General features: G+C 38.0%; 1 long non-coding RNA gene across 3 annotated transcripts in view; it reads right to left on the bottom strand.

Annotated features, from left to right (window-relative positions):
- LOC138112871 (uncharacterized) overlaps window positions 1-9490 on the bottom strand; it is a 45735-nt gene extending 36245 nt beyond the window's left edge. For all 3 annotated transcript variants that reach the window (XR_011151885.1, XR_011151886.1, XR_011151887.1), the window contains exon 1: window positions 9391-9490. This is a non-coding gene — a long non-coding RNA (uncharacterized lncRNA). The remainder of the gene's footprint in view (window positions 1-9390) is intronic.
- Window positions 9491-18514: the final 9024 nt, after the last annotated feature.

Here is an 18514-nt window from a genome sequence, read left to right on the forward strand (position 1 = left end):
AAGTTTCCAAATCTACTGAGCTCTAGGTGCCTCCGGTGGTGGTAAACCAGTCTATTATTCAGCACTTGCCTTCTGATAACACAAAAAATCTTTTCTTCCTCTCCCACAACCCACAAAATACTGGGTGCTAACTTCAGCACTTGAGAGCAAAGATAAAACCTTATGCTAAATGAAAAGCTCACATTTCTAAAGAACTGGTGCAGAGGTTTGGTTGAATCAGAATCCCTACTCACTCAAGTGTGTAGGATGTATAACTGTACCAGCAGTTCCCAGCCCCACGCTGGGAACTGACTTTATCATTCAGGTGCTTACAGTAAAACCATGTAAGAGCATTCACTCTGCTCAGCTCGGTCCACTCTGTGGCCATTGTCTCATCACATCCCACTGTGAGCAAGTATTTTCAATGCTTCCTGCCTGGGGGTGGGATGGATAATTGCTCTTTACTAGGTTTTCTACACCCAGAGCCCTCCAAGCTACAGTGAGTGTCTGTCACACATAAAACTGCAAAAGATATTTTATTGAGAAGGGAGGAATAAATCACTTTGGGAAGCTGACCAAATTCTGCCTTAGATGGAGAAAGTTTTTCCTCTTGGGACACAGCTGCAGTTTGAAGTTTGGCAAGGTTTGATCTGCAGCACTGGTATCAAAGAGTCTTCTGATCCACTGGGTTAGCTAGCATAATTCCAAGTGGTTGGAATTATCATTCTTGATAACCAGTGCTGTTGGAGCTGACATCCTTGTAAGACTTTTTTTTGTCTCTTCCCTAAGAGAGATCCTCTTAGGATTGCTTGATTTAAAAGAACTTAGTCCCTCTGACTTCTCTGAGACTGTCTGACTTTCAAAGTCAGGCAACTGCTGCTTGTGGGTTTTGATCAAATCCAGGGTGTACTGCAAAATAATACAGTTACATATCAAAACATCTGCAGGCAGCTAAAGCAGTGCTATTTCTGAGTTTAACTGATGAAACTTAAATCTGGGATTTTCTAGAATGGCTGAGTTTATCTTGATCATTTTATTCATTTTAAGGAACTTGCTTAAGTGTATTTGGTAAAATAGGAAAAACTCCTTTTTAAACTTTGTGTTTGTCTACTTTTATTTGCTTTTATTTACAAGAATCCTGGAATTTCTTTTGAAATGGTCTCATATTTATACAGCTCTTTGGTCCATGTAGATTAAATATTCAGATAGGACATAAACCAGAGCTCAGTGGCTTGCCTCAAATGTATATTTGAAATTTTGATGTAAGTGGAATGAGTAATAGCATCCAATAACTACCAACTAATAGTATAAATTAATGCCCTGTATCACCTGAAAAATCATCTGTGGAAAAAAAAAAAAAAGGTAAGCTCTTTTCAGGGACTTCAGATTCCAGCAAAACAGTTGAAAGTTCAGTTTTGCCTATTTGCATCTTTTTGTGTTGGGTGTGTGCATGAAAGTCTGTGAAAGTCTGACTTCTTGATTATTGTAGTAGAATTACAGCATAAATATAGCAACATTTGTAATAATCCAAATGGCTGAAGCTTTCAGAATCAATAGAAGAGAAAACCACAAGAATAAAGATCACCAAAAAGAAAAGCAAAACAGAAATCAATACAAATCCTATTGGCCTAAACAAATCCCTCAACAGCTCTGGAAAAAAGTATGCCAGACTAACCCAGTTGTTGCAGGGTGAATGCAAGACATACTAATTTCTCCAAGTATAAAAATACATTCATCACCACTGTCTTAGGACTAACATAATTTTGGGCAAATACAGTACTTCTGGTTTTAAGACTCAAACTAAAAATTAAACAAAAATTTGTGTTCTGTGGATTTTTTTTAAATTCTCAAACTGAGTATGAGTAATCTTTTAAATAATGAGTGAAAAAGAACCAAATCTTTTGTTATGTTTAATAAATACAAAAAAAAAGAAGAATTGCCAGGTTGCCATGAAAACACATGGAGTTATTACGAATAAAGGAATTGTTTCAGAGATGACATAATAAAAATATCTTTTTAAGTGCAGGTTGTATATTATATGGATGTAGTTGTCCCTTTTTATGGCCAAAAAAGAGATGAATTACAGACAAAGAAATACTTGAAAAAGTTAGTGACAAAGAAGAAGATAGTCCAAGCAAAATGTTATTATTCTAGAGGAGAGAAAAAAAGGCTTTGGGAAAACTAGCTGTGCTTCTATGTTGGACCTGGGAACAGTTGCCTCATAGGATTAGCAGATAAAGTCTCTCATTTGTGAAGAGAGACAGAGAAATACTTTAGATTACTGCCTTGCATATTAAGAGCTCTGACAAGCATCACGTCCTACCTCCTCTACAAAAGACTTGTTAAATGCACTTTCACCTCCAGCTTCCAGTGGCACCACAGTGCCTCTCTGCTCCTGTGACCACACACCTGAGACACAGCTGGGCAGCCCGATTTTATCACCAGGTCCCAGCTCCCAGCCATGCTTTGTAAAAGGCCCTTCCCAGCCTAATGCAAGCAGGTTACTGCAAAGGAAAATCCAGGATCTATTTGAAAAAGGAGAACAGGAAAATAATCAGTTCAGGCTACGGACATGAGAGTGCTTGGAAAAAATCATTGGAATTTCAAAAAGAGTTTTCCAGCCAGGGTGATCTCATTCTTGACAGTGAGTAAGGACTGAGTACAGAGGCCCTAAGGAGGAGTCAGTTGAACCCTGAATCTACAAGATCACAGCCTTAAGAGTTTGGAAGTATAGCAAGGACAAGTGGAGGTCAGGAGCCAAAGAAACTGGGATACAGAATGACAAAATCATGGTCAGAGGCCATGCTGAGGAACAGAATACTCAAGAACTTGCATTCCCAACAAGCCAGGACATGGAACACAAACCATATGGCTTAACTGTGTAAAAACTGCCCCCATGACCTGATGTTATTTATCCAGAGTTGTAGCTATTCTTGAAGCAAGGAGCAGCTACAATGAGGGGGGAAAACACCATACAAATAAAAGGAATTAAAATGCAATTATTTTGTATCTTATAAGAATGATTTAAGCTACCACATTTTCATGTTACTTTATTCATTATTATGAACAGTTTATTATGAACATTTCAAAGACTAACAAGAAAACCACTTCAAAACCTGACCACAGAATGAAATTACAGATAGCTAATGCAACAGTGCCCACACAAATTATCCCTAATTGGTTGACATTAATATGATTGAGCTGCAGATAGTGCCAAAATAATGTCATAAAATGAACAACAGAAAGGAAAAAAAACCTCATTAAAAAAAGTACCTGTAACTAAAGGACAGAATGAGTTAATGAGAAAAATTTCGTATGTATGACACGGGGCAAATGCATCAACTGAGTTCCCAGATCCTTGTTCAGGTGACCCAGCTCATGGGCTCCTCAGTCACAGAGGGAACTGACAGTCTCCAGCTCCAGGGCAGGTTGCCTGCATTGAGCTTGACAGTTCAGTAGTTGACTAATCTAAAAAAATTAGACACCAAGATCTGTGTGGACCTGTTCAGGTGCTTTCTGCTCTGATATTACAGCATCCAGCCCAAGTGAATTTGGATGAAACTATGGGTATCTCTCTATATTGTCATGCTGGTCCATGTTTAACCTCATCCCAACTCAGCTCAGGTGCAGAGTGAGTCAGCTGGCTTAGCACAAGTCATCTTCAGTTTGATAGTGGTTTGTGACACAGGAAGGATTTCACCACTGACTGAGCTAAGTCAGTGGTGATAGGGGCCTTATTAAAAAACTCCAGCTGATTTCCATGAAAAAGACAACAGGCTTTGCAGCTATGCTACACACCCATTTTCAAGGATGACAATGCAGTAAACAGATACTGGCTAAAAAGGACCAGCAAAACAGTTCCAGTTCTCTGCTCTGAAGTTAAATGTGGCACTACAGTGTGGTAACTGGGTAAAAGATCAGATTCAATGTCTAATGACTTACACCTTGCTTGTCAACTGAGTATTTAAGCAAGTAGTAACTCTGCTTCTTTTATTGATTGCCACTGATGTGTAGTGCTTACATATTGTAGTGATAGCCCCACCTTCCAAATTTCTATCATTCTTACTTTTCTGCTTAGAATTTGTCAGCCCCTTACCCAATGGCTTTTGCAGTTATTTGCTTGTTCAGTTGGTGAATTTTTGGAGCTGATTTTATCAAGTTTCTACATGCATTTTTTAATATTCTATACCAGGCTGCTGTTAGTAGTCCTTTGTGTAGCAAAGCATCTGTATTCTAGGCTGAAAAACAATTATATTTACTAATATCTTCTTCTGCAGAAGGACAGTTTTCACTTGGCTCACTAGTAAAGCTCCTAAAGCCCAAACTGTCAAAAACACTTACAGACTCTGAGTTCCAATCCAGCTCCAATTCTCTGAAGGGCCAAACTCAGGGCACATCCAGACATTTACAGTCACCTTGAGTCACCCTGGTGATATGTATAGGGTTTGAATGTGTTTTCAGCATGAGATTGTCATCAGCAGAAGGTTTGCATTTCTTTTATTTTTTGACTACAATTTTATCAGAGTGCATAATAATCTATCACTTTGAATTTTAAAACACCAGATGTTTGGTATATATGGTATATACCCTTTAAATTTCTTCAACCAGACCTATATACTAATTCCCTTATTTTATCACTTTCACCATTCCTGGGATCACTCCCACAAGTTGGTCAGCCTGAATAGTTGAGGATCTTAAAATTTTCTGGGAAAATGTAAAATGGGAGCTGATTCCTTTCTTCCCACTTAATGCCTTGAGTATTTAAAGGCATCATCTATTTATTTGGAAGAAACAGCTTCAAAGTGATCCATTTTACCTGTAAATAATTTATTATATAGATGACATCCCAGAAAAGAGTCGTTATAAATACACAGAATATTTCTTGCATCTTACTGGAACAGTAATTCCTGTTACTGTGTATTAATAAAATTCCAGGCAGTTTTGATGCCTTGTCCTAGTGAGAGAGGAACCCATAGCCTCTATTTCACTTTCAAACAGAGAATTGCTGTTATTAATTCAACTAAATTTACTCTAGCAGAAAGGCAATAATGCCTAGCCAGAACTCCATATTCTAAAGAGAATTTAATACAAATTGGTACTGATTTGGTACTGATTAAGTTCCCTTAAACAAAGCTTCCAAACATTTAAGTGCACAAATATAACGCAGATAATCATAAAATAAACAGTGAACAGTATATTGTTTACAATAAACAAAAAGAAAACTCCTCTAATATCAGAACTTTATGTCTCTTGGAGCCTTCATACTGTGGTACATAATTCCTTTTAGCCTTGATTAAAATATTTGGATAATGAGGCTATTGGTCAAAGTGAGAAGAATTATAAAGGGATGTTTCAGTGCCATCTAGTGGGTTTATCATGTTAACAAAAAATTTCCTTCTTGTATGACAATTTTTATTTTATAATCATAATCAGAAAACACTTTTTGCTACTGCTCCATGCTTCCTTTTTCTTCAGTTTTGTACATAATGACGTTGGACACATTATCATTAAATTATTTGTGTTTATTGTTTCTAAGGCCATTCTGTTTCTCTGCAAAAGTAAGTATCATGCAGGGTGGGAATATACTGAGCTGTATTGTGTACAGGGAAGAGGCATCATAGTCTGAGTCCAACACCAATAACCTGGTGAGGCAACCCCCTCCCCCCCCATCCTTTGGAAAGAACCAGCTTCAGCTTGAAGATTCCAAGAGTGAGGATGGATCAGACCTGTTCTGTTGACTAACTGATATCTTGATCTTCACCTAATTGAGAGTTTGAATGTATTTGCTGTAATTTCTAGCCCTTGTTTTTCCTTGTATTTTCTTCTTAGAGGTAAAAAAGCTTTTTAATCTATTCCCTATGTGTTGGTACTTCTGTGCTATAATCAATACTTACCTTTCAGAGTCCTTTTTGATGAGTTTAACAAATTGCTTTCATTCTGTCCTTTACAGTAAGGCTTTTTTCCCCCCAGTATTCAGATAATCTTTGTGGCTTTCTTTTTACACCTTCTCCATTTATTCCACTGCCAGAAACACTTGACACCTGACTTGTAAGCAATATTCTAGTACTGGCTTCATCAGTGCTTACATAAACAAAAAAATTGCCTCCCTACTCCTACACCCTGCCTTCCTGAATAGATTTACAAATTCACGTTAATCCTGTTTACCTCACACATCACATTAGAAGTGTGTGTTGACTCAGTTGTTCAAGATGATCTATGAACACTTTTCAAAGTTGCTGTTTTCAAGGATACCATCCTCCCCTCCATAGTTGTAAGTTTGGGTTTTTCAGACGTACAATTCACTATGTGAATATATTAGAACACAGGTAATTGCATGGGTTCATTCTGTTTACCAAACTAACAGTGTTACTCTGTGCAATTTCAGCATCAATCTCTGTCATGCTTTCAACCTCTGTGTCATCTGCATATATTATCTATGGTGATTTTATATTTACATCAAGTTATACATAAAACTAACATCACTTTCCTTTGAGCACTCATCTTGGGAAGAAACAGTTTTAGACAGCCTCACTGGAGGATTATTTCTCACTAGCATTATTTTTCTAATCCATCAGTTTCAGACTGTAGGTGCTACAGTGGCAGCTGTTTTAGAGGAATAGTAGCACACTGTGCTTGCTGAATGTTCTCTATTAGTTAAAGCATATGATACCAACACAGTATGATTACATCTTTAATCTCTCAAAGAGTTAAATCAGGCCTATTAACTGTATTCCTATAGTTTGAATCTTTATCACCAAAATCCTCTGCCCTTCTCTACTATTTTAGCTGGATCATATCAGGTTAGCTACAAGCCTTCTTTAAATTCTCATAAGTTATTCACAGCTTTCATGCCTCTGCAATTTCCTCAGCACTCCAAAATTCATCTCAAAAGCTGTTGGTGTACGTGAAGTGCCTTGGCCAAATGTGTTTTCTTTATGGACTTTCAGGTGTGAATAATCCAGGTTTGATCATTTAAAAAAAATCATCCCAGATAGATGCCAAACTTCCTCCTTAAATATTAATGAATTCAGTGGAATTTATGCATTAGCACCTTTTGTTCCAAACACAAGAGAGAAACAATGCATTGAAGCTCTTTGCCCTTTCTGCATCTTTCTAAATAGCTGTAATACCAATCCCTCTGAGGAGTCCACAGGAAATGTGTATTTGGGACCACAGCCCAAAATCTTAAAGAAAATTAATCTGGAGCTCTATGGCCATCAATCACAACTTTTCACTCCTCTAGAGCTCCCAAGGTTAGTCCACAAGCACACCCGCCTGCCATGGAAGCATAATAGAGAAACCAAAATCAGAGATACCACATGATGGAAAGAGCCACTGCTGGTGTGGTGGGCAAACTGTGACACCAAAGCTGATGTTTCTCTTAGCAGCATTCACTTGGTCAGAAAAAGGTGATACAGCTTCTAGTGATGTACTTGCAATCCTACTGCTTGTAATTGTTACTAAACTGATTTGCCTTCTGCTCATATTTGAGCCTCTTCCAGTCTCACTAAAATACAAGGAATTATCCATCAACCACCAATATGTCCCTTTAAGCCTGTAGCTTAAGCTTTGAACACTTAGCTTTACATGTGGGCAAGATCCCTTTGCCCAAATCACACTGGAATTCCAAATTACTGACATTTCTCAGCTATTTATGTGCTTATAGGGAGATTGATCCTTCTGGTCTCTATAGATCTGACTTTCAAATGAAAGAGACACAAAAAAGGGGAGATCTGAAAGAAAATACTTTTTTATTGAATTAAAGTGTTCGTAGTTCTCTCAGAATTTAGTTAGTCCATAACCGGAGCTACTAGGAATAGATCTGTTTTATTTCTTTATATGAAATGGGTATATATTCTTTATTTTAAAGCAAGGAAAATTACAGCTAATATTAGAAAAATCATATTACACAAAGTTCTGCTGCACACTAAGTTAACTCTCTATATATTTTTCCTAAAGAGCATTTAAGTAAGATTGGGGAATTAAACAGAAAAATAAAAAAAAAACCATCAACTTCAGTAACTTCTTTCAAAAAATGATAATATCCAATTGTGACTCCAAAATAATTCATTGAGACAAATGAATATTCCAATATAAAAAAAATGCAAACACCCACATCCTTTGCAAATAGACAATGGGTTTATGTATTCTTTTTATCTGATTATTATTTGTATTATTACATAGTCATAGCAAGGAGCAGCATTACATTTTGCCTTTAAGAACTTTATTTAAATAATCCCTATATCATTTGAGGATGGCTGTTGGGCATACCATTTAAAAAAATGGATTGTTTCACAAAAGAAGTAGAATAGCACCAAAGTAATAGCTGCACACGAGGAATTAGCAACATTAGCTGGGTAATCCATATTCTTTGTTAAAACCAGAATTCTAATCTTGTGAATTTAGAGATTTACTGGGGGTTTGCACACCACAGCACATGAGATCAAGACAATCTACCCTCGTTTTCCAAATCACACTTCAAATATTAACAAGGTGGTTGTACAAAGCAACCACTGTTCATTCATATAAACCCACAGCTGCATAATTCAGCAGGAGTGTAGGCATGTACTATCATGCTACAGAAGGACTGCTATCTTAAAATTGCTATATACATGAGAGAAAATAAGCAGATAAAATATGGAAGTCAGAGTACTATTTACAGAGGACTTACAGGAAGAAAACCCATCATGTTCTATGTCTGTTTCTTTCATTAATATAGAGCTAATGCTACAGTCAATAAGTAGCTCAGGTAGATTAATTATTCAGAGGAGTTCATAAATAAGAAAGGCCTCAGACAGAATAATACTGTTGCATTGGAACAGGAATTGCACTAGGTGGTAGTGTGAACTTGCTCCTCATGAGAAAGTGATCAAGGATTAACAGTAATGGTTGTGATGCTCATTTAAAAAATCTGCTGCTTTTTTCAACCAGACATGCTGTACCCAGGAGAAGTTACTAAGTTGAATGGGGTAGCTAATATCAAGAAATTGAGAGATTTTTCAGAATGAGCTTTCAAAAAAACCCCACAATTTAACCTCATATTCATGCCTGTACCTCTATAACCAAACACATGTGATGTATCTTATTGCTTCCTTAATACTTACAAGTTAAGTACACAAAAAGGAGTACAAAAACAACAACAATGGGTTCTATTCTTTTTTTCAAATCCTTAATCCTTTTTTCACTCCTTGAGAACAACTTTTTCATTCTAAGTCTTCTTATTTTGATCATTTATTTTATGGATTTTTTTCCCTTGTTTGTTCACCTTATCTGCCTCAATCCTCAGCACCATCTTTCAGGTGCTCATGTTAACAGGTTTTTTAAATTTGTCTGCTAGAGAGCATCACAAAGCTCAGAAGAACACACTAGATTTTGAAAATCTATATGATCACCAAAATGGCTCAAATTTACCTCTGTGATGGTGGCTCAGTTCCAGCACCCCCTTGCAGCATTTCCCTTGGAGGCTCAGAGACTTTACAGCAGGTCACTGGAAGTCACCCACATCCATTAGAGTGGCTAAACTGCTCTATTGGAGCTCACTAAAAGCATTCATATTTATTTATGGCACCTGGAAGTGAACAGGTGTCTCAGGACACAGACAGATTACAAAGCATCACAGAAGAGCTAAAAATCCCATTTCAGCCCCAGCAGGAAGAACAAGAGTCTGATGAAGGCAGGGCAAAGGATCACCTGCAGTGAGGCTGCAGCTTCCCTGAGAAGAGCTGAGGGCATTGTTGTGATACTCACACAGGAACCCCATGTGCAGGTGATGTGTAGGAAGGGGAGAGGAGGTGAGAGCACACACTTGGGCTCAAGTTCTAGGACTAGGAGTGGCTCAGGAGGAGGATGTCCACCACAGGAGAGGTGAACAAGCCAAGGCTGGCATTATTGGCTCAGTAGGGATTGGGGTGGTGCAAAGAGCACAACAGAGTTGGGAAACTAAACAAAGAGTTATGTTACTTCACTTCTCTGAGGTAACCAGCCATTAAAAAATTTTGGAAAAAAGCATCAATAAAAAAAAATAAAAACAAACAAACAAACAAAACCACGTGACTTTCACTGGAGGATATTTATGAGTATCTGCTATTATCCCTGTCTGTAACACTCAGAAATGTGACTTGTAACTCTGGCTCCTGGCTCTAACTATGCCAAGACCAGTGAAAATACTCATCAGTGTATATTCATTCTATTTTATAAAACAAAATAACAGAAATAAAGAAATAATAGTAGTGATAATAAAGTGTAGTGAGTACAATCATGCTGAAGTCTCCAGAAAAACAACCTTAGGCAGTAGACTACTTTAAAAAAAGTAAGAAATTTAAATTACTGTTAAATCCTTTTAACACAGTTCTCTCTGACTATATCCTCAATGCAATTATTTGAACTAAGTGGTCAATGCTTGTGCTTCTCAGAAGATATTCAAGCAAATATGATACAGGAGATCAGATATATTTATATATCTTATTACTCTGTGTCTGGTTTATTCCTGTGGAATTGAATGCACGTGAATAGAACTTTTTACACCCTTCAAGGATTCAGGGAACATAAATTATAACTCTACCTGGTGGAAGATACTGGAATATGCCAACTGTGTGGATACACTTTAGGGTCTCAAATGCACTGATACACCCTTATATCTATTTACAATTTACAAACTCTATTTACAATGTGCAGCTGACATTGTAGATACATGGTTGCATTCAAATACTGCCATCCACTTGCCAAAACTCACAGATTTTATTTTATTTCACTCATGGTGCTTCAGTACTATGTGAACTCCACTGAACAGCACCAAGATGTTTTCAAGCAGTATCTGATTCTCTACTAGAAAAGTGGTTTCTCACTGTGAATTCTGGAAGGAAATAAGTCATCATGTTTTTACTCACTCATGGACAGCAGGAAGATGCAGCTCATCTAATTTAAGAAAATTCAACCAGCTCTAACATTTCATATATGAGAACCCAGGTATAAACTAGAATAAATTTCACAGAAGGAATGTCATGAAACAGTAAATATGAAAGGACAAAAATATCAGAGTAGCTGTCACCTCTGCTTCCTTTAAATCCTTCTAAGGGATGCTGCAGCATGGTTTTACCTAGAGAATCCCATTAACTCCAGACAGCTGTGGGGGAGGCAGCAGTGACTGCTGTCATCTGCCTCAGACTTTGCTTGGTTCATCACAGTCAGGCTCTGCTTCCTCCAGCCCTCCTGCTCATTTCAGCTGTTGCCTGCATCAGGATCAGGATTGTCCCCTTTCATCTCTGGCCTCTGGGTACTGCTGGGATGCAGCTGGCAGTAAGGATGATGGAAGTGACTCCAAAGGGGAGTTAAAAGGTGTATGCAAAATTGCCCTCAAATTCAGGACTCTCTCTATTAACTTCTGAGCTTTTTTCTTCTGCATAAAATATCTACAGGTGGTTGTTGATCCTGTCCTGAGTAACAAAATGCTTGCACTGTTCAGATGTTTCTACAACTCTAATCATACTTAGTAGCTTCATAGGAAACCAAGCACACTTTGAGACCCAAGGCATAAAATTCAATTCACAAGAGTTTCTTTCTCTGATTAGTATATGCCTGTTATATTCTTTCACCATTTCTAAACCATCATGGAGTGTTGCAGTACTTCAAGGACTTCGATTATGTTTTGAGATTAATATATGATAATAAAAACTACTTGGAATTTATTTTTAAGTAGATATTTTAAAGTCTTTTCCCTTTAGGCAGGTGGTGAATTGATCTGACCATGCCAGTGTCAGTAAAATGACACTTCTGTGGCAGTCATAGCATCTCACAGACCGAGCCCCATGGAGTGTCACCTTGTCTCAGGTGTGGATCTCTGAGATAATGCAAACTCCAGAGGGAAGAATTGCTCACTTAGTTGTTCTTGCTCTAATTTAAGATTAGCTTCAAGTATCTCGTGCAGGGCCTGGCAGTTTGCATTGCTGGTTCATGCAAGGCTTCCTAGGAACACCAGTAATGCAAACTGGTTGTAAAAATAAATGTGTTGTCAGTGCTACCATCTTACACACTTCATTATCCTACCCCAAAACATCATCAGATGCCCTTTGATCTGAACACAAGAAACGAGGAGGCCAAGTTTGCCTTACACCAAAGCAAGAGTGTTTTCAAGTCATCTCTTGATCTACTGTACAACAGGAAATGCAACCAGAAAAGTGATGTTCCTAGGAATTTACTTTCAATTCTGCTGATAAAATGCCTGCATATATCAGTCTAATGGGATTAACTAATGAGACAAGCTGATAATTAATGCGTTGTTTAGAGGCTATGCTATTTTAAGGCAGCAATGAACTGCTTAGCAATGCAATGCAGACTGGGTTTTTTTAAGTTTAGTTTTAAGGATTGGGGAGGGGTGGTGCCCCACACAGCTCCATATCCCAGCTGACTGCAGCGTGAAGGTGGATGGTGCAGGTTGGGTCTCACCCCTTGTTTAATGAGAGCGTTGTCAGGCCACAGACCCCAGCCTGAAAACCAGACAATGTTCCTTCATGGGGCTGATGAAGTAGATGAATCATCAGACATAATTAGGGACCAGAATGTCTCTGCAAATCAACTGAAAATAGGGGTAGACAGAGCTTCTGGTAGAAGGTCGACACATCCACCTGGCTGATTGTGGAAGGACACTTCAGCTCTTCGGGGAGCCCTCTAATAAAATGAGACCCTGATTCTTCTTACAAAGTAATCATTTTTTGAGATATATTATCTTTTTTTATCAATTCTCTAAATGTATATATTGCATCAGTTTGAGGCATATGAATATTTATGGCACAGAAAGGCAGAACTCAGGGCTTGCTCCCTCTCCCAGTTCAGTAACTGAGAAGGCTACTCCCCTGCTGCTCACTGTCCTGAAGTTGTTCATTGCTGTACTTTTTCTTTATGACTAGGGTAGGGGAAGGAATCATTAATGAAAGAAATAAGTTTATCTTATCTTGGGATACCAGACGTGCCATGACTTTTTGGCCTTTGTGAATGACAATCTTGCGAGTGCTCCTTGCAGATGGGGAGGGCTGTAATTGCTTCTATTTGAGACCCAGAGCTCCCCGTAATCAGCATTTACATAATGGAGAGGAGGATTGTGTAAATCTTGAAAACACATGCCTAACTCACTCTCTGCCTGTGGATTCTGTACTTGTCTGAAAACAATTCTCTCTTCTATCACTTGAATGATTTTATTTCAATAGCATTAAAAATTATGCCCAGTAAATGTCTTACTCGTGTATCATACAGACACACACACACAGAGTGCAGCAAGCAAGTTAAAAGGCACGCATGTATACAGTGAGTAAGAAATAATAATATGGATCATTAAATTTCAGCTGTCTGTAAAGTTTTGCTGCAGTATAAGAAAAAAGCTTCAATATGAAATCTTTCTGGGAAACAGAGAAAAGCAGAGAAAATCTATAAAGGCAAAACCAAGGAATCCTGAAGTGACATGTTACTGTATTTAAGATTTCATGCCAGTGAACCCACTTCCAATTATTATAAAAGCAATGTTATACTAAAAAGACTGTAATAGCCTTTGTCTTCCATATTGCCTTAATTTTGTGTTATAAATTGCAAATTAAATAAAGAAAAAGTATTAGCTTACCCCACCTGGTAAATTTATACTAAAAAGACTGTAATAGCCTTTGTCTTCCATATTGCCTTAATTTTGTGTTATAAATTGCAAATTAAATAAAGAAAAAGTATTAGCTTACCCCACCTGGTAAATTTTCTATTTTAAAGCAAATAGAGAATTATTACTTAAAGAAGAGACATGAGGTACGTGAAGAACAATCCCTTTGATGTGTGTCTTCAATGCTGGCAGGAAGTTTTTCAGAGAAAAAAGAGCTGGTTTCTCAGAACCTATGAAACTGCCAGTGATGAGGATGGCACTTGATTTCTTGTCCAAATGCTGCATCTTCTTGGGCCAGGCTCTGATATCTGGGCTCAGATCTGGAGGAAGTGGAGCAAGCTGCCTGCAGACCCCTTACTTTTTATTACCTCTGATGCAGGCTCTGACTGCTGCTCACATCACCAATACCCCGAGGATTTTGGAAACCCCTGGCTCCCAATGCCTGGCTGGCAGCATGTTCTCATCCCAAATCAGTGTTTGAGGCTCCCCTTGTCATTTGACATCCCAGGTGTCATTTGACTCTCACCTCTGGTAACTGTTGATAGCTCTAGCTTTGATCATTAGATGCTTTACATTAAGCTCAACAAAGTTAAGCTGTAGTCTAGCTGGTAGTAACAGAGCACATGATGGTTGCTTCAAAGGTTTACATACATTGTGTATAGCTAATGTTGCAAATGAGCAGAATAATCAGTGCTGCCTCCTTTGCACATACCAGCACTGCTCAAATCAATCCAGGGTTAGCATGTCCATAGTCACATTGTTGTAATGCTGTTTAGAAGGGTGATGAAACAGCCATTACTTTTCCTAAGTTTACATGTTGAATAATCTCAAAACAGGCACAGCTCCTTGAAAAATCAAGACCTGCACGCTGCCATCACCTACAAGTGATGTGTTCACAAACCACCCAACTGGTTTTCAGAAGCAGGAAGTCCACACAGAAACCAGCCCTAAGGCTTCTCACTCTCCAGTCATTCACCCTTAGCATTTAGTGCCTGTCCAGTTACAGATCACTCAAATATCACTGAAATCTGACCACTTTTTCAGACATTTGTATGCAGTCAGATGCAGCTATATACACCCTGGAACACTACATAACCCTGAAATCAATACTGCAGTGCTGCCTTGTACCCTTGCTTGTTGAAAACAATGACAATCACTTCATCTGACTGAAAAAGAGGCTGGGTTGGACTCACATTGTGAAACACTCCAGTTGAACTTATTAAGTCTAATTGGTGTGGTAACCTTGAGTGCTGTGCTGGTTGCAACATCCCACTCCCACATTCCTTAGACTTAAAATGACTTCATGCTTTGTAGCCCTGCCTCATAACCCTCATTTAGGGAAGATCTTTAAAAAGCTTTCCCTGCTCCTCATGATTGTTTTCTTTATTTTTTTTTTTTAAGCTCTGTTCCTTAACTTTGAGGCCAAAAGCCTTAAAATCAAAATGATAATGCTCAATTTTTCTGAAATCATTTTGAATGTGATTTAACTGGCTTGTAAAATAAATGGATTACATCCTCTAGCTTTTTCATTACTTCATTTACAGAAAGATGCTATAAACTAATTACTTTTCATCATAGTCTACCCTGTATTAGCTGGCCTCCCTCAAAGGAGTTTTGCAAGACCTTCCAAAAATAGCAGAGGGCAAAGGTGGTGCTTCATTAAAAGCAACCTACTGGATTTAATTCCAGTAGTGGCCAACAAATTCTTCAAATTCTGATAGTATTCTCAAAGTATACTAAAAACCCAAACTGCCTGAAGAAACAACGGTACTCAAAAACAAAATAAAGAAGCCCTCCTGTTCACAGTCAGCCTTGTATCTTGCTCTTATCAGCAAATATGATAAAAGAGTATTCCCTGTGCAAGTCATCCTTTGGTACAGGGAGTGGCAAAGCCAGTGAGAGGCGCCGAGCAGACTTTGGGAACCATCCATGTGCTGCTTCTCCTTCTGCCAGCATTTCCAGGAGTTCTTCTGAGGAAGAAAGCTCTAAATCACAGCTCCAAACTCCAACCTCCTGTCCAGACACAACACAAATGAGGCATAAACACAAGCCTGTGGTCACAGGTGGAGAGAATACCACAAAATAACACAAAATTTTATGGAAGCATTACAGGTGTTGCCACACCACAAGTAGTTAAGAAGATATTTACAGCTCCTTGATGGAAACTTTCTGTGCTCAGATGAAGTTAGAGGGAATGTGATGGAACAGAACCAGTGCCTGCAAAACAACAATTAAACCCACAAACACCAGGCCCCATATCACAGCAAAGGTCTCATATGAAACCATCTGGGGTTTTTGTTATGTGTTTCCATTTAATAGCAACTAACAGCTTGTATAAATTAATACAATTCCTTTCATTTATTTCATATTTTTCACTGTAGTTTACTAATTTACATCCCGAAAAATTAGATCAATGCACATAGTGTTCATAGGCCTTAAACACCTTGCTGTGGGAGATTTAAAATTTTCTGTTTATATCATATTCCTTAGGTCCCTATTTTGTACTTTTAAATTCAATGCTGTCCTCAGAATATGCACTGAGCCCAAGAGTGTTTTATCACAGAAAATGATAACCAGCTAATTCACCTGGAATTCTGTTTTGATTGCAAATGAAGGCATACATAACTGCAGGAATAAACATATTTTCTTTATTAAGATACAAACTTCAGATCTTACCTGGTGTAAATAAGAAAAAAACTTGGGCTTCCGTGGAAGTAACAAATGAGTCATGCAACAACTGTTAGTTTAGATGGTATTAAAATACAAAGTAAATGGAACTTAACATTTGGTACTCTTTCTTTAGCTAAGAAGTATTTTATTCTATGAGTCATCCCATTGGGATTGGCATCAATAAAAGTATTAGAAGTTGGATCATAATAAAGGCACAGCAGATATAAAGAGTAACAATCCCTTCATATCTTTTTCAGCAGCCAAGCAGATTGGAATGAGTAGAAAAATACTTTTAATTTTTTTTATTCAAAACTGTTACAACTGATGTGTTGGAAAAGGTGACCTTTATTTTACTGTTACCATCTATAATATTCACACATTATTCATATGCCCAAAACTGAATCATACACCCTGCAATGTGCAGAGATAGGTAGGTCCCTGCCCAGAAAATCTATTCTCTCGATTAAGATTTGACAGTGGGTGCAATTAAAATTAAGAGAAAAGGAAAAAAAACCACATAAATAAACAGCCTGCACAATAACTTGCCTGAATTATCCCTATTAGGCCTATTTTTTAATTCTAAGATATTATATGCACTTTACCTCATCATGTAAGATGATTACAGATGCTGCTAAGGCAGGGAGCTTTTAGGAGAGAATGCACAAAGCTATGTTTTAGCTGCAGAAAGAACCTTCTACCACATTTAGCCACTTCATCCCTCATGAAAACACATTAATTGATAAAACTTCAGGACAGAAGGAATTTTCCTTACTGGTTTTGGTAATGGAGAGCAAAACACAGATTTCCACCTTCTCCAGCCTGATGGAATAAGTAGTCATTTTCCCATGTCCCCCAGCACATAAGAGAAAAACAGAAGTCAGCCAAGAACAGAGATGGAGTTATGAATGTTATATATAAAATGAAGAGGATCATGGAGAGGGCAAATACAAAATGACTTGTACCTTTCCTTCCACACTGGTAACAGGGGCCATGAAAGGAAGCTGGCACTGCTCACCTGAAGAGAAAGGAAAGGAGATGATGCTCCTCACACTTGCACAATGTACTTGAGACAGGATGCTGGGTGTGCTAGAGGTGCATGAGTTCAGGGGCAGCTTGGACAAGCTCATGGACAGGAAATTCTCAGGAACTTCTAAGGGATGGAGAGTCAGAATTTTGTTGCCTGCTGCTTCCTCACCAGGTCCCCGGTAAAACTGAAGCAATTAACCCCATTAAAGTGCAAAGATTTCTAGAAGCCAACACAGAAGTGCTGACGTCTGACAATGCTGCTGAGCTATGAGCTTTCCTGGTATTAGTAAACTAGCATGGAAAACCCATTTCATGCCTGTCAGCTGGAGTAAATCCTGTGACTAATTTGTTACAAATATGAGGATACCTTGCTCTTCCAGTAACCTTGTCTTAAACACTGGAGGAGAGCTGTGGTGTCTCACTGACTGCTGAAAGGCATCAAGAATGTCACTAAATAATCACTTCATGTGTTCTGAGAAAAGCTTGGGTAAGTTAAACTTCATTTGATGCTTGGTATTGGCTGGAATGATGCTCTGTAAGAATTGCCTAGCACATGTTTACACCTAGGATGTGACACAGCGATGTCCTCATCTTAGCTAAAATCAAAAGCCCTTCAATATGTTGTTGTTTTAATTTTAACTTGGAGAAGTCACAGAATCTTGTAAGTGATCTGAAGTCTGCACCACCAGCAGAGGGTTCAGGTATGGTTTGGCACTATAATATCAAGTTTGAGAAAGACTTCTTAATGTTATGGGTTATTCACATTTCTTGAGCTCCCCTGAGAAGGTAGGCACCAAAATACTCTGAATAAGTAAAATCTATTAATTCAAATTATTCAAGAATAATTTATTGAATCAACTAGATTCACTTAAAAGTTTGAGTGACCTGTTTCTGCAGTAAACTTTCCTTCTGAAGTGTGAAGAAATTGTGAGGATAGAATGAAATGAGGGTTTGGTCCAATATTATATATAATAGAAGCAGGTAAGATTAGATATTAATTTTCTGTGGGGCCCTTAAATTCTAATGAATCAGCCTGTCTTTGTCTATGAATTCTTAATGATATAAAAAACAAGCATTAAGTCCTTTCAAATGTGATGCTTTATCAGAGATCTGAGTATACCATACATCACAGTTCTGAGTTCCATTAACTATTATTGAACCCAGTTTTTTCCAGGATGACCTAGGATAACTTGGAAGCAGATTATT

This window comes from Aphelocoma coerulescens, chromosome 6 (genome assembly GCF_041296385.1).
Source record: "Aphelocoma coerulescens isolate FSJ_1873_10779 chromosome 6, UR_Acoe_1.0, whole genome shotgun sequence".
Classification (NCBI taxonomy): Eukaryota; Metazoa; Chordata; class Aves; order Passeriformes; family Corvidae; genus Aphelocoma; species Aphelocoma coerulescens.